Genomic DNA, 25,475 nt, shown 5'->3' with positions numbered 1-25,475 from the left:
ATTGTAAATATCGCATGCCAGATTTCATCCAACTAGCATGCTCCGATTTTAATAAATCGTGTTGACTGATATACACGCAAACAGATAGCACATATCCCAAAATTGCCCTTTTCGGCTTCGGGAAGATCTAAAACCTGGAGATTTATTTCATCCGAATAGTGAGCCTTTTTTGTTGTTGTTGATTATTGTAATTTACTAATGTAATTATCATTTTAAAACATTCAGCTAGTATAAATAACATAGACATTCCGTTCAAAATTGGATTTAAAACTGTAGCAACGAGGTTCATTATGAATTTGAAAGTTAGAATAAGGTGTTGATCCGAACCCCCAATTAGTCCGGATATTCGACGGTCCACCGTAATTGTTTAAGGAGATTAATGAGGCCCTTGAAGGCGGTCAAAGAAAAGCGAACTCTTTCTACTTTCTTCCATTGTAACGCATTTTGTCTTTCGCAGGTGACCTTCAATGGAAATGCAAGTGCGTGTCGAGATCCAGTATGATAGGAGACGCCATTGACCATGAATCGGTGAAGGCACCACGGCGGCAGCCACCACCCTCTCGTAAGTATAGACCGAAATTATTAGCATGTACGGGGCATTCTGGTTGGGCCGCTTTTACAGAGCTTTTGGACCGATTTGATTTACGGCATTAGGATGCAGTCGGTTTCATCTACCTACATTTGTAATGAGTGCAAAGGCATTGGAATAAGGTCTGGTGCAATCTCTGTCTGGAAATTATAATATTAAATCAATAAATAAACAGATAAAATAAATGTCTTGGAACGATTTTGAAGATAAGGCGTAGTATAATCCTTTGGTTATTGTAATATTATTATACATTTTGGGACGTTTTTGTATTTTAATTCTAAATTGCATGACTTTATTTCCCTCCCAAAACAATAATATATGTGTTTTGAATAGCTGCATATAATTTAGGAAACTCATTTTTAAAACTTTTTTAAATTATTTTTTCGTGAAACTTTTTTAAATTGTTATATTATTTGCAAATGGTTACATTGTGAATTAAACTTTATTCTAATACACAAATCACATTATAATAATTCTGACATAAAAATAAAAGTTCCCTTTTACTAATATAGTTTTTTACAATGCAAAACAAAAATATTTTGATATTATTTTAATGGAAGAATTATTCATGCGACAGCCGTCTTAGTATTTTTTCCAAGTTTCCTGTTTAAATCTAATTTTGTTCCGCTATTGGAATACATCAGTCTTTTCTAGAAACGTTTATCAAAAAGCGTTTAAAAAAGGATTTCTAAATACTTATTATTGGTTGTTTCGAACAAACATGTGAAGCTTATAAATGGAAATAAAAACGTGTAGCCAAATAGTTACACAATGCACTGTAGGATTAATATTTAGTGACATATTGTAATATTATACATCTGAGCCGTAAATGTGTTTTCATTAGCCTTTAGTATAATTGATTCAATTTAATAGTTGTTAATTTAGCATAGAGGAATTTGAAAAAAGGGTTTTATTTCAGTTTAATTGTTCCGAGAGTTATCAAACGATACAAAAATTGTAATTACAATTTTGTTTCAATCTATCCGTTTGAAATTTTATTAAAATATGAATAATTTCCATTAAGGTTATTTTGACTGTTTATTACGTTGCGGTAGCAAATGGAAGATTTTCAAGCACTCTATAAAGGAAGGAAAGAATTGCTTTCTTTTAGTGAAAAAAATCTGGGATAATGGGGGGGGGGATAAAAAAAACTTGAAAATTTTTAGTGCCATTACTCTTGGGTGCTTGTTTTGAATTTTCCTAACTTTCTGATTATCTGAATCTAGGAAGTGTTTAATTATGAGCCGTATTTAACCCTTTATATTGCTGATTAATTATAAGCGATTAATTATCAAAATTTCTAAGCTTCTATATCGGCCTGACAATCTGTTGCAAATATTCCTGGATATTAATTTCTAATTTTCCTGACTTTCTGATAAGCTGTATCTAGAATTATGGGTCATATTTAATTATGGGTCATATTTAACCCTTTATATTGTAATTATAATCGCTAATCAAAATTTCTATATCGGTCTGGCAATCTGTTGCAAATATTTTTAGGAACATCACAGAAACAGAGTGCTTAAGCAGCTGTTTAGAATTATAACTATAACAAAGAAAAAAAAATTACTCCCACAGACGGGGTGAGGGTAAAAAAGCACCCCACTGTAGAACTGAAAAAATAAAACGAGGTTAATGATGACTGAAAAGAAAGCAAAAAGGGGAAAAAAAAAAAAGCGGGATACCCACAAGAACGTACGCTTTGTACATTTTTCACAGCTGTTTTTAGAGCACCCTCTTCATTGGTGGGTTCCCGGAATAAATCATTTCCATTTGTATCACGTAATTTCCAGAGTACTTTTAGGGTCGTGATTTAGCGCCCCTAATGTATGTCACATTCTAAATCCACCCAAAAACTGAAAGAATGTTTCCAGACAATGGAGATAATTCTTTCCAGTCTCTGCTCTAAATGTGGTCTCGCGCACGATTCCCGTTTTGCATTTCGTGTCTGCCGGAATCGCTTATTCGGTTTGGTTTCGGGGCTGCAGGCGAAATTTTAGTGAACACATCTATTATTTCGCTTTACCAGCTTTCTTTAAGCCCCCTTAGGCGATGTTTATTTGAAACTCTGCCCTCCTCCCCCTTCAAATTTTCAAAGGTATTTTTTATATCAATTTAAATTTTATTCTTTTATAAATAATTTTAAATAGGAAATTCTGACAAATTGAAACAGCAAAATACTTAATTGCATATCACTTTCTAAAAATTATTTCTATTATATGTCTTATTAAGAAATAAACAATTAAAATAAAAAAGGCAAAATATTTATTTAAAAAAAATAGCAAATTTTTTCTTAATGCAATCTAAATATAATTTCATAATAGGATCGGGCACTTTTTAAAATTATAAAGCAACAATTTTTTTTGAATTATAAAATAACATTATATAGAATTGTTAAGTGTTAAATAATACTAAAATAATGTCCCAAAATTTATTTAAACATTACTTTTTTTAATATGAAGAGGCTGATTGTCAAAATTTCAACATACTGCCAAAACATCTCGAGGGCTCGAGCTCCTTTAAAGTTGTCGGTTCTCTAGGGAATTGTTGATTTTGACCATTTAATAATCTGGTACTGCGAGTTTTTAATATTATTTTTAAATGAAAAATGAGACAATTAATTAAAAATTAGTTAAATAATATTTAATAATAGGATCGGATTACTTTTTTAAATTATAAAGCACCTTTTCTCCTTTTTTTTAGATTTATAAAGTAACTTTATATAAAATTTTGAATGGTAATTGACAAGGAATAAGGCTAAAATAATGGACCAACATTAACTTAAACATTATTTCTTTTAATATGAATAAATTGATTGCACGACCGTTAAATTTAAATGAAGAGACAAAATTAAATAAATTTTAATATATTGCCAAAACATCTGGAGGGCTCAGGCTCCTTTTATTTTGTCTGTTTAATAATCTGGCCCTACCAGTTTTTAATATTCATTTTAAATGAAGAATATGTTTAATAAGTGCGGCAATTAGTTAAAAATTACTCGCAAATTACTGACATATTTAAAAATTTGTCTTACTAAAATACTTGAAATACAATAAACGACTGTAGACGAATAACTGAAATATTTTTCAAGAGAATCCTAAGGATGATAGTCAAAATAAAAGTTTTTCTTCTTAAATGATTTGTTGAGAAATAAAAGTAAGTTCATCGTGAATAATAAGATTGAAGTAAGATCATCTTAAATAAAAAATAAAGTAACTGATTTTGTTACTTTTTATGAAAATTTATTACTTATATAAAAAAGGAAAAGATATTTGGTAAAATTGATTATATTTTGTAAAATAAACAGTATATTACTTATAAATTGAACGCAAGAGAATTTAAAAAAAAAAAAAAAAAAAAAGAAAGAGTATTTTTTAATTTTTTGTTCAGAAAATATTTTAATGATATATTTTTAATAATAAATAATAATTTTTGGGGAAGTAACTTATTCGATTTTTGTTGTTTTATTTATTTGAAACTGATACTTAAAAAGCCATTTTAACCTTTAAATTAATTTATTTTTAAAACATCTTACGAATTCCTTTAATTTGATATATGACATTCCATGGATATGGATTCATCGAATACATTTTATTATTGAGTCACTTCAAAGTATTCAAAACATCTAAAATGTCGTTCGAAACATAGTATGCTATCATATATATATGGCAAAATGTAAGCAAATTTATGATTTAACTATTTAAATAACGTTTCTTAAATTTAGTTTTATATTAAATTATTATATATAATTCTGATTCTTTGTCTTGCTGTTACTAAGTTAGACCAATTATTGAGTGCTTCTTTATAGACCTATGAACATTTTACCTGGCAGAATTCATATCAATAGAAGTAATAATAAAGTTAAATGGATTTATTTATTTTATAGTGCTAGATATGTTTTTTTTAGTTAAATATGAAAGCAATTATTGCAATCTCTTAAAGATTATCTTTTATGTGCACAACAAATAATAACTGCTTTTCTAATAACAATTTTTTTTAAGGCTCTAACTTTAATGTAAATTATTGTTACTTTTATTTTTTCTAAAAATTTATTGGTGGGAATTCAAATGTAATACATACTAAATTAAGTCATTGAAAAACAATAAAAATCGTTGTTTGATTTTTTTAACATTAAAATCTTATTTAGAAAAATTAATATTTTCACAATTTTAATTAAGAAAATTCGGTTTTGAGTTAAAAAATTACACAAAGATTTATGAATTACTTTATTATCTCTCATATGTGTCATTATTTATTGTGGTCGTACTGACTTCTTGTATACATCACAATTTTCAACTTATCCTATATATAAGTTCAGACAGGGACATAATAAAAGAAACATTTAGTATGCCATTGAATTATCTATAAAAGCATATAAGTTATCATTGCATATTCTTGTTATTTTGCCATTCTTCACAAAAGAAATGGAATCATAATTTAAGTAAATAAAATATTGGAGATAGCAGTCAAAATTTTTGATAGATCAGCAAAAATGTTCTATTTTTCGAAAAAATCTTCATTTCACAGTAAGCTTGAATGAGCTGATAATTGATTGCAATTCAGCAAACCACCCAACTCAACTCAAAGCACGTGCTACTTCTCATCTAATTCTATAGGTCACAAAATTTCGATCGTAAAGCTGCTGGTGGAATCCCGTTATACGCTCGTTGCGATTGGCCGGCCACGGACGTGTGGACGTTAGCTCGTATAGTGGGCATTGTTATAAAAAATGATGGAAACAAATGACCCCCCCCCCATGAAAAAGGAGGCACCTCTTATATCATAGATGGGGAGGTCTTTGCCCCTACCCACAGTTTATAACCAGGTGTCTCAACGAGGGTAAGGGAATCAAGAGAGCGAGGGGTGAGGTAGGGAAAAAAAGAACCACTGGAGTTCTGGCAAAAAAATCGTTTCCCGTCCTCTCTTCATGACAAAAGCGACGGACGTAACGCGGAATAAAAAAATAAAATAATCGGCTGAGCATTTTTTTTCTTTCGTTTTCATTCGATGAGTTCTCTTTGTTCTTCGGTTTGAGTTCGTTGCCCGTAGGCTGGTGGTGGAGTTAAAAAATGATTTGGGGGTGAGAAAGGGATAGAAGAGAAAAAAACGGAAAGGTTTAAAACCATCTGGGACGGGACGGGTTTTTTCTTCCCCGACCGAAACAAGTGTGCAAACGGGACTGACGGTCGGGTTTCCGTCTAAGAAGAGGAAATAGCTCGTGAGAAGGACAGGGAGAGGGTTTCCTTTTAGACCTTGAACTGTTATTTCCCATTACGCAACCCTGTGTTATTCACAAAAAGACACTTTCACTGGATAGGGTTGTATTCAAAAAAGGTTATTTTTTTTTCTTTCTCAGAGAAAATCGTATCGAAAATTCAGCTTCAGAATTTTCTGTCGATAGCAAGAGGATATATTCTTCGAAAATAACAATGAACTAGAATCTAAACATTATTATTTTGTAATCTGTTGTTTGTTTCTGAATTTTTCATATCAAAGATGTTGTTAGGAATGAAACAATAATGAGTCATAAACAGATCATATTCGCGTTATATAAACACAAAAGGATGTCCTGGTAAAGTAATGACTATCATGTTATCAGTTATAACAGGAATGACTATCATAGTTGGATAAATTATCATGTATTTCAGGGGTCACGGAAATGACTGTCATGTAAAGGATTATATTTAAAAAGATTTTTTTCCCTTGCTCAAAGAAAATTGTATCAAAAATTCAGCTCCAGAATTTTCTCGTGAAGAATAATATACTAGATTTTAATATGTTGTGTATTTCTAAATTTTTATATCAAAGATGTTGTTAGGAATGAAACAGTGGCATGTTATAAAACGAATTACATGCACGATATAACATAAAAGAATGGCTTATAAAAGGAATGACTATCATGTGTATCAAACATCACAGGAATGATTAACATGTCTGGACAAACTACCGTGCCTTTCAGGTATCATGGGAACGACTGCCATGTAGAGAGAGGGATGTATTCAAACAGATTCCCCTTGCTCAAAGAAAATCGTATCGAAAATGCAGTCCCAGAATTTTCTATCTGTAAGAAGAAGATTAATTCCTAGAAAATAATAAAAATATGCACAGGATCTTTATCTGTTACATATTTCTAAATTTTTGTTATTTAAGATATTGATAAGAATAGAACGTAATATTATACAAACAAATCACACGCGTGATATATAAAAGGAACCATCATACACAGCCAATAGATAGACAAAAGTTCGGTACTATTTGGAAAACTTTTTTGCAAATGGACGCATTTTCGTTCAGATTTACATTTTCCACTAATAAATTCGGAATGACTGACGATGTTAATGATGACAAAATACGCTGCGTATTTCCAAAACAGAATTTTCTCTGTTACTTCGGAAGGACATTTAATAATTGGACTCAGAAATTAGTTATTTACACTTGATAAACATAACTTAACATATCATCTAATAAGTAATTTTGCTGTGTAGAGATGCATAGTTTTTTCTCATTGTACAAACAAAAATTAAGTATGTTTTGAAAACTTGAATTCCTTTCGCTAAAGTCAGATTGATTTCCGAATTTCCCTCTTATTTGAAGAGGGATTATAACTTACATGGATATCCTTTTGAAATCGGAGAAAGTAAACTCATAAGGAATATCGGAGTAAGCATTTGATATTTGACTTATTGTAAATATTGAGAAAATACCAATGACAAAAGTTTAGAGAAATTATAAAAAAAAAGTTTAGACAATCATTTAGGGTAATATTTTGAACTAATTAAAATTTGTCATTTATTAAATACGAAACAATTTAAAAGTGATGCAAAACACCAGACAAAGAATAATAATACATAAATACCATTTTTAAACTTTTTCAAATCGACTAATATATTTTTTCCTCCTGTCGGGCCAAAATTATTGATCTGTTATTTTATTGTTATAATTCATTATTCTAGTTAATTGACTATTATTCCCTGATTTGTAAGAAACGAATCTTCATAATTGTGTTTGTTCAACGAAGCGCAGTTTTTTTAAACAATATATAGTCTCTACTCTAATTGTGGATCAACCTTTAAAATCCTGAACCATTAGAAATGAGCATATATTTCCAAATAAAAAAACAGTTCCCATGTCCCATTAGTCATAGTTAGTAAAATTTTTTGCCTCTAGTATATTTTAAAGAAACAAATCCAATTTTTTTCGTGTTAAAACTCTCGGGATTGTGATGTTATGAATTTTGTTATTTTAAGTTTTTATAAATTTATATTAGGTAGGTGAATTTTGTTATTTTTTACCATATAAATGGTTTAAAATGTTGATATTCAATGCTTCATAATGGACCAGTTTGGGTTGCAGGAGGGGGCTCTATAAAATTTTGGTCCGTCAAAAATTAATTACTAAATATGACTAACAGAATTAGCAATTATAAGAAAAATTATATTTTAATTTTTTAAGCATTATATTTATTGATTCAAAAGGTTTAAAGTATAGCTATTCACCTAATTTAAAGGTTTTTTTTTTTTTTTTTTTTTTTAAATATTGGAAGCATATGCTTGTTTATAAAGATTTAAAAAGTAGCGGTTGAGTCATCACGAAGAGAATGGACATCCTATATATTAATGCACCAATATGATAAACTCAGCTCTCCAAGCAAATGCAAAAGAAAGAAATGAAAGAAGTGATATTCTTTTCTAGAATTAATTCCTAAGTAAATTTTTTTTTAGTTATTCTGTAGCATCGAAGTGAAATAATGTATTTATAAAATTTATAAATTTTCTTATTTTATAAATAATTAATAAACATTAATGTACTAAGCATATATAAAACGTGAAGAATTTTTTTTTTTTGATTTTATACTATTATTACTACTTGGAGTAACTATGAAAATGTCATTTCTTTGTAAACTTTACATTTATCGTAATCAAATCATTTCAAAATTGAAATTTTTGATTGCAATTTTTTTTTTTTTTTTTTTTTTAGCTTGAACTATATATTTTGAATATTCATGAAGTAAATTATCTTTCTGAAGAAAAAGGCTTAACGAAAAGATTAATTTAATGATAATTTAACGTTCGAGCTGTCATTCTCTGACATAACACATTGAAAGAATTAAAAATTTATTTTGTATTGTTGTTTTTTATTTGCTGAATATAATTTATTATGTAGTAAAATTTTAAGCATTTAATTTGTTTTTGAAGGAAATAAAGCAGTTGATTTGATTCTCCATCTTTCCTTTTATTCGTGTGTTTTATTTTGAATTTCAAATTTCTCTCTTTTTTTCCCTTTGCTGCCATTTCTGGAGATAGTAAATTCAAGTAGTTAATAAAGTTGAGAAGAGTAGTAGAGATAGTTAATAATAAATCAGTGGTAAGTTTAACAAATTAAGAATATTTAGATATTTTTTTATAAAAAAATATTTATTAGGAAAAAATTTTATGAATTATTTAAAGATTAGCTAATTTTTTAAATTAACATACCGTTGTATAGTTGGATAAACTAAATTAAAATTTTTATTTTATCTAATTTTTTTTTAAAAAAAATTAGATAAATTTTTTATTTAATCCAATTTTATCTAACTCTACAATTCTGCAATACAATCCGGAATACAATTCTGTAAGTTTTACCTTCGCATTCTTTAAGACCAGTTTTTTTAAAAATTATTATTTTAAAAAGATAATACTGTGGTAGGTTAATGCGCATAATATTTACTTCAACGGTAGGTTGAAACTGAATGAAGATTTTTACACACAGTTTATCAATATCTAAGCTTTGTTTCTACAACCAAATAAACATTTTTCTCGCGATATGTACTAAATCTATACACATTTCTCAGAAATGCTCTTGTTTTAAATGAGATATTTTTTGTAATAAAAAGTACATTAATTAGTCGCGAATCCGTTTCATTATTATGAAAAGCAAAACAAGCTAAGATATGAACATTTATTTATTTATTTAATTTTGGAATATGAGATATTGTTTGCTTTAAGTACGACATACAAACAAAATTATCCAATTTCCTTCAATTGATTCCATTTGCTCCTGCCTATACATAGATACCAATTTAAATTTTCGTACGGTTTGAAAGAAAATATTTTTTAATTAACCGTTTCTATATTTTTGAAAATTGCTTTTAGAAAAAAATTAACAAGAAAATAAAATTCTTTTAAAAAAAGAATCAAGTCATCGAATATAGTTGATGTGTTCAATGTTTTTATATTATGTTTCCAACGATCTTTTCTATTTTATAAAACTTGATGTAGAAGTGTATCTGCATTAAAAAATGAATTCTTCCCAAAATATCCCATTTAAAAAAATATTTTATCTCTTGCGCCAGAAATTAATTGGTTTCTTGTTATTAACTAAACTTTCTTGATCTGTTTGATTTGTATTGAAACGTATTGTTAATTACGTATAAGCAGAAGAAACAAATATAATAAATTCTTGCACCATTAATATTCTTTTTTTTCTCTGTTCTTACAGATAAAGAAGGTTACAATAAATGAATGATATAAATTAAAAGATAAAAAAATGAACAATGGCAATTAAAACGTCTCATCTTAATAACAATTCATCCATTTTGTTGCATATGTTACTGCTGGTTGTTAAAAAATAAATTATTGCATTGTTAAAATACTACATCATTATGGATGTATTGAATAAGTAACAAAGCAATTCACATAAAAAAATACATTAAAAATTGTGAGATTTCTTTTTTTCTACTTCGAGAAATCGAACCTGTCAAAATAAATGTGTTGAAGAAAGGTCAGTATGTTTTTAAATTAATAAAATATTGGAATGACGTTCTGATTTTATAATTCGTAAACAAAAATTTATGATAAATGTTTTATAGGTTAATCTTCATTTCTTTTTCCTATGATAATAATAAAAATACTTCATTTAAACATGATAATTAAGTATTCTGAATTTTCTAGTTTAAATGCTATCGTTTAATTCGTCCTTTTCATTTTAATGTAACATTAAAAAATTAGTACAGTTTTGATGTATAATTTCTTTTTTAGTATTAGAATGCAATTAATCTTTTATATTTGTCTGTCATGAGTTTTAACTAATTTTTTTTTTTTTTTTTTTTTTTTTTTTACTATTTTGTATCCGTAGTATAGAAAAAGTATTGTTACCGTCAAAAAATTTGAGCTTGAGATTCTGGTGGATCTCCAAACAAATTTTTGAAAAATGTCTGTCTGTCTGTCTGCATGTGGTAACGATAACTCAAAAACGCTTTGAGGTAGACAGACGAAATTTGTTATACTGTCTTTACATCAAATTTTGGGCAATATCCGTTCAGAGCAAGTCGGTCTGTGCAAAACGAAGAGAATTAGATGAATAAAATTCGGTCCGCATATTGAATAAACGGAAGATGCCTGTTAAATTTTGAACTAAATCCAACAAGGAGTTGGCCATCTGTCGGTCTAACTTCAAAAGTATTATATTATATTATTAAAAGTATTCTCTAAATTCAAATTTAGATATTTGATTTGCGATTACAAGTGTAATTCCGTGACGATTTTATTTTCAGTTGGATGGGAAAAACGCATGTAACACACAAATACGATTTTCGGATACTATTGATTGCGTGCTAGGGATTAATCGCCACAGAACTTTAGAAGGTTAACATAATGGATTCAATGAAAATGTTAAATTCACTCCAAAAATTAATTTTGCATAACCACTGAACGCCAAAGTCATGGAAAGAGTTCTCTGATTTAGCATCTTTATTGGAGAATATGCGAAAAAGAGTTTGGGAAACTGCAATCGTTGTTTTTTTTTAATATGGTTTCTAATACAGTGTGAATACTTCTTTAAAAAGAATTTCTAGAAGTTAGAAAATCATTTCCCCATTACCCAAGTTATCTCGGGTTCCTTTCACTCTACTAACCTCCTCAATTTATTTGCTCATATATCCCCCCCCCTTACTACCACCATAACCCCCAAGAGGAAATTGGTAGAACATCCTTAGTATAAGCCAGTTGTTTACTTCAAAAAAGCCCACCCGGTTCACTAGTAGGTCGGTCGTTACCCCTACAAACCTCTCTACTCAGCGTCTTCCCGACAATTTTTTTTTTTCTCCAAGCATCTTACTCTTCAGGGGACGGGGATGTGAAGCGGGGAAGGAAAAAAAAAAAAGAACTTTTTATCACCCCTTGGGTTATATATTTTGAGGAAGATGATGGGGCAGGGGGTTCTCTTAGGGCGCCGAACAGCATCCACGTGGTGCACTAAATGAATGCTTCGGGGTAATGAAGTTCATTATTAATAAGACGTCTGGGTTCCGTCATGCTAAAAGGAGGGAAGATGGGTCCTCCCATTCAGGAAAAACTGACGATGCGAAATTTTTGCTGTAAACAACTGCTTCCCTCCCTACGCTATCTCGTGTGTTGTCTTTCTTTTTATATTCCCCTCCCCTCTTTCTTCGGCAGAATGGTATACGCATGCATATACGTGTGTATTTTCTTCAGCGCTTTAGTGTTCTGGGAACAAGGCGCGTTGAAGGATGAAATATTACCGCTTATTATTTTGTCACGGAATTCCGTGAATGAATATATCATGAGACGCTAATGTGTCAGATGATTCCTCCGAAATTTGAAAGAAATATTTTCAGCTGTATGATGAAAATATTTTTTAAATATATATTATCAATCTATTTTGTAATCTTTGTTATATATACATTGCGTTCTAAAATCAGTCTTTGAATAGCTATTACGTAAACAAACAAGGAAATCACCACCAAAATTAATTCATGCAATAATTATTTTGTATTAGAAATTAACTTAAATCTTGCTTTAGCCTCTTCGTCGTCCGTAACGCGTCTAGCGCGTTCAAGTAAACCTTCTGTAGGACGGTCGTAACGCGCTTCAAGCGTTCTTCTACATTTTAAATTCTTTGTTATATATATACATTGCGTTCTAAAATCAGTCTTTTAATAGCTATTACGTAAACAAACAAGGAAATCACCACCAAAATTAATTCATGCAATAATTATTTTGTATTAGAAATTAATTTAAATCTTGCTTTAGCCTCTTCAGCGTCCGCAACGCGTCTAGCGCGTTCAAGTAAAACTTTTGTAGGACGGTCGTAACGCGCTTCAAGCGTCTTCTACATTTTAAAACTTTAAAACGTTTAAAACGCTTTGTAAATGTTTACTTGTTTGACTTTGTTTTTTGTTTGTTCTAATGCGGCGAAAAACAGAGGAAAAATATAAATTTTCGTGGATAGAAGAGGACGGTGAAAGGATTAATAGAATTTTAGAGAAAACACTTTTGTAATATTAAGATATAAGCACTCACAGATTATTACTCATGGCAGATTTATTTTTATTCGAACAGAGTTCAATCTTAGTTGACAAATTAGGATCAACTATTCAAAGAAATTGTATGTGCATACCAATTGATATTTGCTATCCGTTCAGCTAGGTTTACCAGCAAAAAAAGTGCTTGGATGATAAAAAAAATTACCATTTTGAACATTTCCAATTAATTTACATAATTCTTTATTTGTGTTATTAATATGGTTAATCAAATTTTCATGAATACTATTAATTCTTCATTTAATAATTATAATATTAGATGTGTGTGTATTTTTCTGTTTTAATCTGTCATATCACTTTTTTTTCTACTACTTTCTAAAAATGTTTTGTTTGTTTTTGTATAACTTGCATGGATCAAGGAAGAAGTTTCTTGTAAAGGCGTTGCTTGTCGTTTCATTTTGGTATATAAATTAATTTAATTTTAAAAAATTAGTTGGCATGTAATGAGATATTGTAATAGCATTGATCTATGCGAGTGAAAGAAGCATAATTAAGAGAAAAATATTCCCGCCAAGTGATTTTGTTATTATCATTTAAGATTTGATTAGTAAGTAGTTATTTTTGATAACAGATAAGTAGTTTTTTTGATAACAGATAAGTAGTTTTTTTGATAACAGATTACTTTGTAATCGAAAATTTAAAAACCATAGTATCTGATCCATGGTTAAGAGAGAATCTCAAATACATTTTTTATATGCGCTTTTCTCAATTGTTAATGTTAAAATGGCGGAAATTATATGAACCTATACTAATGCATTATAGAAAAGAATACTTATTGTAACCAAAATAGTTGAAGAATGGAAGGTATAATTTACAAGAATTTTAATAATTAATAATATAAGGAAAACAGAAACAATTTTTTAAATCTCACATATTTTTTGATTTCCGTTTGAAATAAAAACTACAAGAAAAAATGAGAGAATATACATTTGTAATCATACAGTAATACATATGCATACGTAATATGTATAAATATGTATTATTATTTATTGTAGATTTTATATATATATATATATATATATATATATATATATATATATATATATATATAATTGGCAATAGTAACGTAATTGCTATTAATATTGCTAATGCTTTTGTATTTTCTAAGCATAAAATTAGGCTTCGCGTTAAATTAATATAAATACCACATGCATTGTAATTATTTGATGTCTTTGTATGTTTAATAAAATAATCTTCTTTTACAATGTATTAATATTCCATAGAGCATAATATTTTATATGTAATTTACCTTGTGAATTGTACATCGTTGTTGAAATCAAAGCTGATAGTAAGTTAAAAAATGATAATACTTATTGTTTTCATCGCTTATTTTAAAACAATAACATGATTTTTCTTTTTGGAATTTGTTAACCTAATTGATTGTTTTCATTTTTCATTAAAAAATTATATGTTTGATTTTGTTTTTAGATTTTACTAAGTGTACATTTTAAAGATTTTTCTTTTATCTTGTTTGTACATTTTATGATTAAATTTAAAATAAATTACTGTTATTCTGTAAATTGAGCGAAATCATCACTAAACAAAATTGAGAAGCAATTTATTAAAAGAATTAGAGCAAATATTAGAAGAAAAAAAAATTATTCCTAATTTCACGCCATACGACTTGTTCTGCAGCAATAACCATTCAATCCATCTCAAGCTGATTTTTTTCTTATAGGCCATAAATATCCTCCACATCCTGATATTCATCATTAAATCACTAACCTGCCTGCCAGGTGCTTTAAAGTAGGATCAAACCTAGTTTACACAAATCCAGCACTCCGATTCCGGTGGAATAATCTGGAAACCCAAGGGGTGCGACTTCTTCAACTCTTCTCTCTTTCTTTTCCTACCCTTCCCCTAAAAGGAAACTAAAATTATTTTTTTGTTCATTATGGCTGCAGGGTAAGAGTTATTTGCTGGTACCCACGGAGAAACCCGGCCATGGCCAAATCCAGTGGGGCAACGACCTCCGGTTTTTCACCCCATCCCATGAGGGATAAAGAAACCCCAGACGAACTTTGGGATCCCTACCCCTGATGGACTTTTTTTTCCACCACTCCTCAACTAACCCGTACTCTTGATACGATCTTTTCTGGTGAATCTTGTCGAAGAGTTGGGAGTCCTTGCCCTTAGTCCTTGTGCCACCACATATTTCCCACAAACCCCTCCCCCGCCGATTCGCTTTCCCTTCACTATCCCATCCCCCTCCCTCCCTTTCCCGTTATCGAAGTTGAGCAAGAGGCATTGATGATAGGCCATTGTCGTTCCTTGTGTTACGCAATGTTCTACTTTTCGATGGTCCAATCCGAAAACAGAGTACCTGCTCGTTGAAGCCCACATGGCATTTTTGCCTTTTAATACTTTTTTTAGGATTGACCCCCTTCATCTCTGCTTACCCCCTTCCGTGCCCTTTTGCGTCTCTTCACCCTGTGTTTCCACTTTTCGGAAGCCTTTCGATTACCACCTCTTACAACACCCAAATCCTCAGAGGTGAGCAGAACAGGTCCTGTCGCTGATGAGGTTTAACCCATCCTTAGACAATCACTCACCACCGCTTGTGTTTACAACTAGTCTACCTTCGGTATCTGGTTGCGGTTCTTTTGCTGGAATTCTGACAACGGATTCTTTGTTAAAACTCATTTATAAATTAACTTCCAAAAATTATATGAAGATCTTATTAAGTGTTATTTATATGCCGGACTTCGAATATTGACTCTGTGTATCTTGATAAAACACCAGAGGTTCATCATATCAGCTGATCCGTGGGGAACTTAAGAAATATCAGTGCATCATAGAAAGGAATAAGCACTTTCAGTTTCTGCCAGCGAAAAACTGCCATTATCCTTGTTAGCTTTTTTCGTCATTTTTCTTTCTTTGCTGGATTTGTTGCAATTATATCATTTATGAGGTAAGTTTTGAAACTTTATTTGATAAAGAATGAAATTTTCTCACATAATTTGGCAATAGTATATTATAAAAATTATTTCTTTGAACCGAATCCTGTACTTTTAAGTACAAGATTCGGTTCAAAGGAAACAGAATTGTTGAACTTCTCTTAGTAAATATTGGTTTTCAGTTTTGAATGTGGCTCTAGTTATTTTTTTGAGAAAGGTATTGAATTTCCATTTTGATATGCTTTATTCGGAAATTAAAAAAAGCTATCAATGGATGTATTATGATGCAATATTTATGTTGACAATATTGTGTTATAAAAATATTTATTTGAACCGAATCTTTACTATAAATTCTGGAATCGGTTCAAAGGAAACAGAATTGTTGGAATTATCTTAAAAAAAGATTTGTTTTGAGTTTTGAATGTGGTTCTATTTATTTTTGAGAAAAGAATTGAGTTTACATTTTGAAATGCTTAATTTGGAAATTAAAAATGCTGTCAATAAATACATTATGAACAGATGCAATATTTATGTTAATTTTTTTTCGTTTTAAAACGGAACTGATTTTACATTTTGAAATACAACTAATATTGAATGAAATGAAAGTAAAAAAGAATAGCATTAAATGCTGAATAAATTAAAAATAATGTTTTATTTGGTTTTTGGATTGAAAATTGATTCTTTTGTAAGCTTCAAATTGTTTACTTAAATTCTGGGAAGATTTCTTTTGTCCCTATATTTATAATATCCGAAATGTGAAGCTTTTGGAGCATTTCTTAAAGTATAATTTATCATTAAAAATTTAACTTATGTAATTGCTTCAATTATTATCAAATACAATTCTTCAGATACTCTACAATAGAGCACTCAAATTGTAAATGATTTTCCCCCCATCTCTTTTATTATCGCTACTTTAAGTCATTTTACTTTTTATTTATTTTTATTTTTTTACATTTATTTGACTTTTTATTCCAGTCTTATATTATAAAATATTTTTAATTGTATTTTTTGAAGATAACTTTAATAACTTTCTATTTTAAAAAGGGGAAAAAATATTATGAATCGTGTTTATAGTTTAGTTTTTCTCTGAGTAAGATATACTTTGGAACAGAATTTATAATTACAAATTATTTGAAATTTTACATTTACTTGTTTAATCTAAATTCAAGTTAATCTAAAAACAAATAAGCATCTTTGTATATTTATGTTTTTGAGTACACATTTTTTTTTTAGGATAGAACATGATTTGAGTAAAGAAAGAAAAATTGCAAAAAAAAAAAAAAAAAAAAAATGATTTTTTTTTTTTTATGTACTATATCTGTGAAAAAAAAGTTTTTCTTATTCATTATTGTGTTCAAAGTTTTTTCATGACAATAAAACGTCTATTACACCCAAATGAAAATTGATTTGAAATGTAAATAAATACGCATACCGTTCGGCAAATAATTAATATTTAAGTGAGACATTTGATTCATTTTTCTTCTATACTTACCGCATGATATGTTTTATTTAATAATTTAAAACTGACAGTAAAACTGCAAAAAGCAGGCAAAAAAAGTAAGAAAGGAAGTTAAACTGTTCTTTCTACAGTCATTTTTTTTTCAACCCCCAGAAGAAAATATTTCTTTCCACATCTTGCTGTTAAATTCTGTTCAACAAAAATTGACTTCACCCTCCAAGTGCTTGAATAATTGATCCAGGTGCTTTTTTATTATTTATATTCAAAAGAGCAACCCACTCAATTTTTATGATTGTTTTTAAAACTTGGAACTTGCCTCTTGAGAAGTGGAAACTTCTAAAAACATTAACAATTGAGTGTTTTTATTGTTCAGTAAAAAGTAAAATGGGCTTAGTTTTTTTTTTTTTTTTTTTTTTTTTAATTTTTTTTTCATTATTATTCCCCATTCCTCTGTTTTTCAAGTAGATTAACTTTGAAATAAACTACACGTAAAAAAAAAGTGTGTATGTTTTTTCCTCCTACCTTTCTCATTTTATTGACAACTAATGTCTAAACTTGTTTCAGTTAAAAAAAAAAAAAAAACAAGATGCGGAATGTTTAAAAACTTGTTTACTCAGTGTATTTCAGAAGAATTTGCCATGAATTATTATTTCCCTTCATTATATCTAACTGTTTTCACTAAAATGACAGTAAAAAAATCAGACAACTTGTTCATTTTAACACCAATGTACACCTTTAAGCTCCATATCATACAATGCATTTTATACCATATTTAATTAGTTTAAAATTAAAAAAAAATGAATGAGATGACTTTCTTATGCATTAAACTTTCCGTTTTATAGTTCAGTTAAGTTATAAGATATATATATATATATATATATATATATATATATATATATATATATATATATATATATATATATATATATATATATATATATATATACGCAAATTAACTTAATTATGTATGTAATAATTAGTCTTTCATGCAGAATAATGATTTTATTATACATATTTATTTGCAGTTATTATTTTTTAAATTCGTTATATTTCTGAAAAATTATTCAATAAGATTTTCAAAATTGCTTTTTAAATAATTAAAATCAACTTTAAATGTTTTATTTTAAATAATAACGATTAAAATCTAATTTAAAAAGATTATAATCATAATTTTAACAATTAATTCAAATTTATGTTTTTTTTTTGTTGTTGTTTTTGAAAAATAATTCAGTTTTCCCTTCCAGATATTTCGAAAATTAATAATTAATTTCTTTATTTTCCGAATCTTCAATGGATAACTTATCACACGCCGAATAAAATTTATTTTTGCTTTATCTGCTTATTATTGTTCCGTAAAACATTGTCATCGAGTTTTTGACGTAATATTCTTTTAATTACAGTTTTCTTTACAATGGTTTTTATTGCTGTTATAAAATGCCATTTCGTAACATAAATTTAATCAGTAACGCAATAATTAATCAAAAATCACTTTTTGCGATTGCTTGATTTTGTTTTAAAATCAAAAAGAAAATGAATTAATTAAAAGTGCGTATTTAATACGTATACGTGCATAAAGGTGAAAAATTTATATTCAAATACTTAGTACACAATTTAACGAGGGAAATATTGTTTATATTTTTTTGGAGATTGCTTTATTATTTTAAATAAAAACAAATTCTGACAGAAACATTCTTGATGTATAGAAATAAAACTTCATTTATGTCCATTGAAATTACTAATTTGAATTTTAATAACATGATGAAAATAGGTTTCATCGCTAATTTTCCTATTCGTTCTATCTGAAATTAACTGATGTTGTGTATTATTTTTATAAGCTATAGCTCTTAGTATTGACGAGCAGTCAGAATCGTTTAGTTCCAATATATGAATGTGTGCAAAATTATTATATCAGTAAATTTATAATCAATATGATGCATCCAATTCCAGTCGATCAGAAATATCAACTATTATTACAAATTTCTAGATTTTTTTCCCCCCTTTTCCTCTTGTGATAGCTTGAAATTTTAGTTTATTTTACTTGCAGGATTCCAAAAATTGTAGTTTCTGAGACCTATTTTATATGTTTTCGATTCGAGTAAATAAATATTCAATTTTCTGCGTCTGTGTGCTTTTATGATGCTTTATGCATATCAAAAACTTGTGCCATAAAAATAAGGGATTCGTTGTCATTATTCTGGTCAACTATTTTTTCGTAAGAAAAAATATTTTATATGTTATACATTATTATAAATTGCATTCTGTTTGGCATCTAAATCTTTAAAGAATTCTACGTTTTATTTTAATCTAGTTTATGTCACAGGGTTCAATATTTTTATCGTTGTTCTTTTATTAAACATTCTTGCTTTCAAGATATTTTAAATTCACTTTTGATAAATGTATTTAATGACTATTTTTAGAGCTCTATTTATTTTTTGAGAAATATATAAACGAATAAATAAAATAAACTTTTCGAAATACTTGAAAATTTATACATTTTTAAGCAAACTCATTATTTTATTTTAATAGATTGCTCCAATATTCCTTTCGCAAATGCAAATATGTATATATATATAAAAAAAAATACTTTTTTTTTTTTTTACCAAATAGTGAAGATGTGTTAACTTATTTTTAAGTCTTGTTTAATTATCGAATTCATTCTATTTCATCTAACTTATCGAATTATACGATTACCGGCAACGAATGTATAGTATCAGTTAGTTTGTGTTGTTATTAAAACGAATAACTAAAAAGGAAGACTGTTTTTAATTTTCATAAAAAAATATATTGGATTATTGCAGTCATTTTTATAAATTGTAATCTTCTCATAATTTTAATTTTGTTTCTGCATGGTATTTGGAAATGGAATATTAATTAATTTTTTTAACATCATAATTATTCAGTAATGGAAATTTTTTTTTTTTCGTGCAAAACTTGTTGGAAAAAGAAGGAATTTCTTTTCATCTTAAAATGGAGTTTAAACTTGCAAACCTTTTTAGCGTTAATACTAATCGAATATGCTTATTAAATAATTGACTTAGTAATTTCGCTAAATTCCAGATTTTTTTTATCTCATTTTACTTTGTTTCATCTTATTTACTTAGAAATGCCTAAATTTTCTTAGCTCAAATTTTCTCTGTTTTAAGATTTTTTGTTTGAATAATAGCGCAATTCTATTGGTAAAATAAAACTTTCTGAAATGATAAATTGCGGTAAGTTTTTTCTAATTAGTAGCTCATTTACAGAATTGGGGGGAAAAATGGAACTTCTAATACCTTTATAAACTGCCAAATACATATATATGATATAAACAACTTGACTTCGATTTATTCTTATATGCAAAACTGATTATTTTATTCGGATTATTCAAGTGAACAAATGCTTTGAATGAAACTTCTATTCACAAGATTCATACTGAATTTAAAGCTACTAAAACCAAATATTCTTCATTTTTCTTTATTTTTAGATTTTGTTTGTATATTTCATTTTTTTGGATCGAATTTGTGATCTGAATGAATTTCTGTTTCAGCATTGTAGATCAAGTTCTCATAAAACTGTATCCACTTTTGTTCCATTTTCATTCGAATTTCTTTATTAGTTTTGATTTTAATTGCATTTTATTAAATAATTGACCACTGCAAATATTTAATAAAAAAAGTAACATAATTTTATTCAAAAATCTGTATTTGGCTATAACTTACTTGTAATGAAGTTAGGAAGGAAAAGTTTGAACACATTAGAGAAGGAAATGTAAAGTTTTTTTGAGGGCTTTATATGACTTCTTTTGGTCCAAGGGGTAACATCAAAACGGTATTCCATTTCATTATTATGTGAAATATTCTCCAAAAATATCTTCATTTTATTCATTGTTATACAAAAATCAAGCGTTAGAACAGAGACTACAACATATCCCAAAGAACGGAAGACAAAAGGAGCAATTTAAGAAGATTTAGATAGTTACATGCATGCTCTGCATATGACTTTCGAAAATTCATTAATGGCTGCTTAACATGCTTTGCACTGCAAAATGACTATCTTACGGATAATATGCGTGTGACCAAGTGAAGACATTTAAAACAACCTCATACTAACAAACAATATTTTATGATTGAATCTGTATCGTGCTCAAAATATTACCTCCTTTTATTGTTTACAAAGCAATTACATCTATTTATGCGTATGACTTTCGATGATTCATTAACGGCTGCTAACAGGCTTTACACCGTTTAGTGCGAAATGACTATTATACGGATATTACGCTTATGACCAAGTGAAGGCATTTTAGACAACTTCATGTTCATAAATAATATGTTTTGATTCCATCTGTATTGAGTTCAAAATATTGCCTCCTTTCATTGTTTACAAAGCAATTGCATCTATTTATGCGTATGACTTTCGATGATTCATTAACGGCTGCTAACATGCTTTGCACTGTTCAGTATGAAATGACTGCCATATGAATGTCACGCTTATGATCAAGTGAAGGTATTTAGACGCTTATGACCAAGTGAAGGCATTTTAGACAACTTCATGTTCATAAGTAATATGTTTTGATTCCATCTGTATTGAGTTCAAAATATTGATTCCTTTCATTGTTTACAAAGCAATTGCATCTATTTATGCGTATGACTTTCGATGATTCATTAACGGCTGCTAACATGCTTTGCACTGTTCGGTATGAAATGACTGCCATATGAATGTCACGCTTATGATCAAGTGAAGGTATTTAGACGCTTATGACCAAGTGAAGGCATTTTAGACAACTTCATGTTCATAAATAATAGTTATCTGTATTGCGTTCAGAATATTGCCGTCTTTCATTGTTTACAAAGCAATTGCATCTATTTATGCGCATGACTTTTGAAGATTCATTAATGGCTGCTAATACGCTTTAGACTGTTTAGTGCAAAATGACTAACATACGAATATTACGTGAGTGGCCAAGTGAACGCATTTTAGGTAACTTCATGTTCACAAACAATATTTTATGATTCCATTTTGTATTGTGTTCAAAATGTCTCCTTTCATTGCTCATAAAGAAGTTATATCTATATGCAATCGGTGCTATTGGTTTAAAAAATCCTGCATATGGAATATAATAAGTTTTATTATTATTATCATTATTCAAGGGAGATTTGGGACAAATTTAATTAGATTTAAAATTCGGAATAGTTGTCGGATTTCTTTTTTTTTTTTTTTTTTTTTTTTTTTTTTTTTTTTTTTTTTTTGTCAGCTTATGGGTAGTCTAATAGGAGTCAATTTTTTACAAGTCCCAAATTTATTTCTTTCAAGTCTTCTTGCGTTATTGATGGTGGAGAAGAAAAATCACTTAACACCCCATGTTTCTGCCAATATCTCACTTATTTGTCAAAAAAGATATATATATATATATTTTTAAAATTATATTTATCATTTGGGCTTGTGATCTAGTTGAATTTTCTGTTTCAATATTTTAAATCTGGATCTCATCTTTTTTTTCTTTTTTTTTTTTCTCCACGTAACTAAGTTTTAAACATTTTTGCCTGTCATTAAATAATATCTAACTTTCCTTTTGTCTTTTCTTAGATATATTTTTTTTTCTGTTGAAAAGTTGTTTGCACAATAATAGAGGGATATAAAAATTTTCCTCGAAAACTTAAGAGTGGTAAAATTTTAGAACCTTTGACCCTTAAAAGGTTCTAATTTGAGGCCGCGACCCCTAGTTAAAAAAAATCTCTATTCTGATTATTAGCTCTTAACACGATTAGTCCTTCAAATTTTTCACCATCAGCTCCATTCAACCATTTCTTAAAATCGGGAGCGGTCGAATTCTGCGGTTTGCTATTTGCGGCGAAAATCCTTGACCTTAGCAAATCTCAAGTGTTACCGGATATACCCTTTACATACAATTGCGCCTGAACCTCAAAATCTGGTCCGGAAATGCCTTTTGCAGCCTCCAGAATAATTTTACACAGAACTGCATTCTTTTAGTATTTTTTTAGAATGTTTGCATGGCCGCGCCTTTCTGGTTTTTCCTACTAACCTAGTTGCGGTTGATCGCTATCAAAATGTTGAGAAAAATGGAAACAAAAATCGGCAAGGTTGCAGCTTCCGAATGGGTGGTTTTCTTCCCTCTTCGATATTCCAGGAATATGTTAATTAATATTATTTTTTGTATTATTTTCTTAACTTGGAGAATTTTTAAGAGGAGTTACCTAAGTTATGTATTTTTATTTTCTACACAATTACCAGAAAATGCAATTGCTTTCTTGTTTAAATTTTCAACCTAACATGCACAGGCATATTAAAATTCATAAAACAATGGAATGAGGTTAAATTCATGCAACTTTATATTATATGGTAAGCATGCATTTCAGTGCGTGTCTTGTACAATTTACATACACGTTGCTCTATATTGTGACATTATACTGTTATGTACTTTCTTTCGCCACAGAATATCATGACATTATACTAAAAGCAACAAACGCAACATGGTCAGTAACTATCAAAATTCAATTTGTAATCTACTCTTATTAACTGTAAGAATAATTGTATTTAAATTTATTCATAACATTTGTTAATTTTAATTATCAATTGATACTTTTCTTTAGATATTATTATTTAATAGTAATAAAATGCTAAAAAATGAAGATATAATACTTGGAAAAACATGCGTTTATGGAGATTTATTTGTTAGTTATGAATGTTTTAAATACTGAAAGTATAAAAAGCTGATACCATGGATTTATATCATGGATCTATAGAATTTTATGTTATTTTTGGTTCATATCTATTGCTTTCTATTGGAAATACGTTTTTCGAGTTCCTTCAAATACTGTTAGAAAAAATAGTCATATTGTGAAGATATCAGCCGGATTTAACCGGTACTTTAAAGTACTATCGACAAATAAAGGGTTAAGCAATTTCAGAAGAATTCTACCGATGTATATTGTCAGACTGACCAATAAATTTCTCACTGATAATAAATTTTTTAATGAACTTTTTGGTTTATTTGAGAAATTATGGCAATAATATTTTTGAGATGAGAGAACTGATTTCAGGCAGCCCATGCGTCATACAAAACAGAGCAATTTTTTCAATATTTTTATGCGATAAAATTCAGTAAAAAAGACTGATATTTTGACAGAGCGGCTTTTACCATGTTCTACTAATTATTAACAGCATTCAACAAATCAGAAAGACCACACATTACTCAATCTTCATCGAAACTTTATCTTTAACATGGATATCAGTTTTATGACTAATATATATTTTTTGTGGCTAGTTGACAGCTATGACATCCTTTGCGGAAATTTGGCCCATTTGTAGTGGTTTACTTAACTGGTTTGTGGATGTGGTAGACAGTTTTTTTCGGATGCTTCATTGCAATATTGGAATTTTCTCTTTTCAAAAATTATTGTTTTTTCCCTGCATTAAAAAAAAATCTTTTCTCAAAAATTCTTCTATTTTTATTTTCCACAACTTGCCTTTGCGACATGAAGAGTGCATAGATTAATACTCGTGTAGTGGTGTGTTGTGGTTTTCTAAAGAACTGCCCAGTTTTAAATACACTATTTTTAATCTTCATGCACACAGCTACACTACAAAATTCACAACACTTATTACTACAGGCACACATAGAAAATTAGGTTAAAGAACAATATGGTGGATTGATTCCACGGTTTCCCGCCGAAAGCATTCGGTGTTAGGGCAAGGGTGCGCATGGGGAAAAAGTCGACTTCAGGGTGCAGGTTTGCCGTTCCAATGGTTGTCTTCTGCAAAACGCGGTATCTGCTCAAGAGGGAAAAGAGGCGCTACACTCGTAGTTTATAAGACAAGTGAAGAGATGTATTCTGAAGTTCTATAGCAAGTAACATTACGTGATTTGACTCATTTGTTTGAGGTATGCATGAAACTCGTTGTGTTTATTACATAGAATAGTCTTTTATCATAACAATCCTTTTTTTATGATATTGCTCAGAAAAATAAAATAAATAAATAATAAGAGGGAATGAAAACTTTCTTCATATTCTATAATAAACTTGTCATGCCAGAGAAAGTCTTGCATTGTACTGGCGTGCAATAGCTACGAAATGTTAACTTTTGGCTTGAATTTAGCATTTTTACTGAATCTATCGTGTCATCCTTCGCGAGTTTTTTGGCGATTAATCTCAGGCGTGCGGTAGTATCCAAAAATCGAATTTCTGCCTAGATAGGTGTTTCCCAGTTGATTAA

General features: G+C 28.8%; 1 protein-coding gene across 1 annotated transcript in view; it reads left to right on the top strand.

Annotated features, from left to right (window-relative positions):
• Positions 1-25,475, top strand: part of LOC129971084 (zinc finger protein 13-like) — a 207,038-nt gene that overhangs the window by 128,053 nt on the left and 53,510 nt on the right. The window contains exon 2 of the mRNA XM_056084557.1: positions 458-562. The gene's annotated coding sequence lies outside the window, so the exon portion shown is untranslated. The remainder of the gene's footprint in view (positions 1-457; positions 563-25,475) is intronic.

Source organism: Argiope bruennichi, chromosome 6 (genome assembly GCF_947563725.1).
Source record: "Argiope bruennichi chromosome 6, qqArgBrue1.1, whole genome shotgun sequence".
Taxonomy (NCBI): Eukaryota; Metazoa; Arthropoda; class Arachnida; order Araneae; family Araneidae; genus Argiope; species Argiope bruennichi.
The sequence above is the reverse complement of the archived record's forward strand: the minus strand, read 5'-3'. Positions and strand labels throughout refer to the sequence as shown.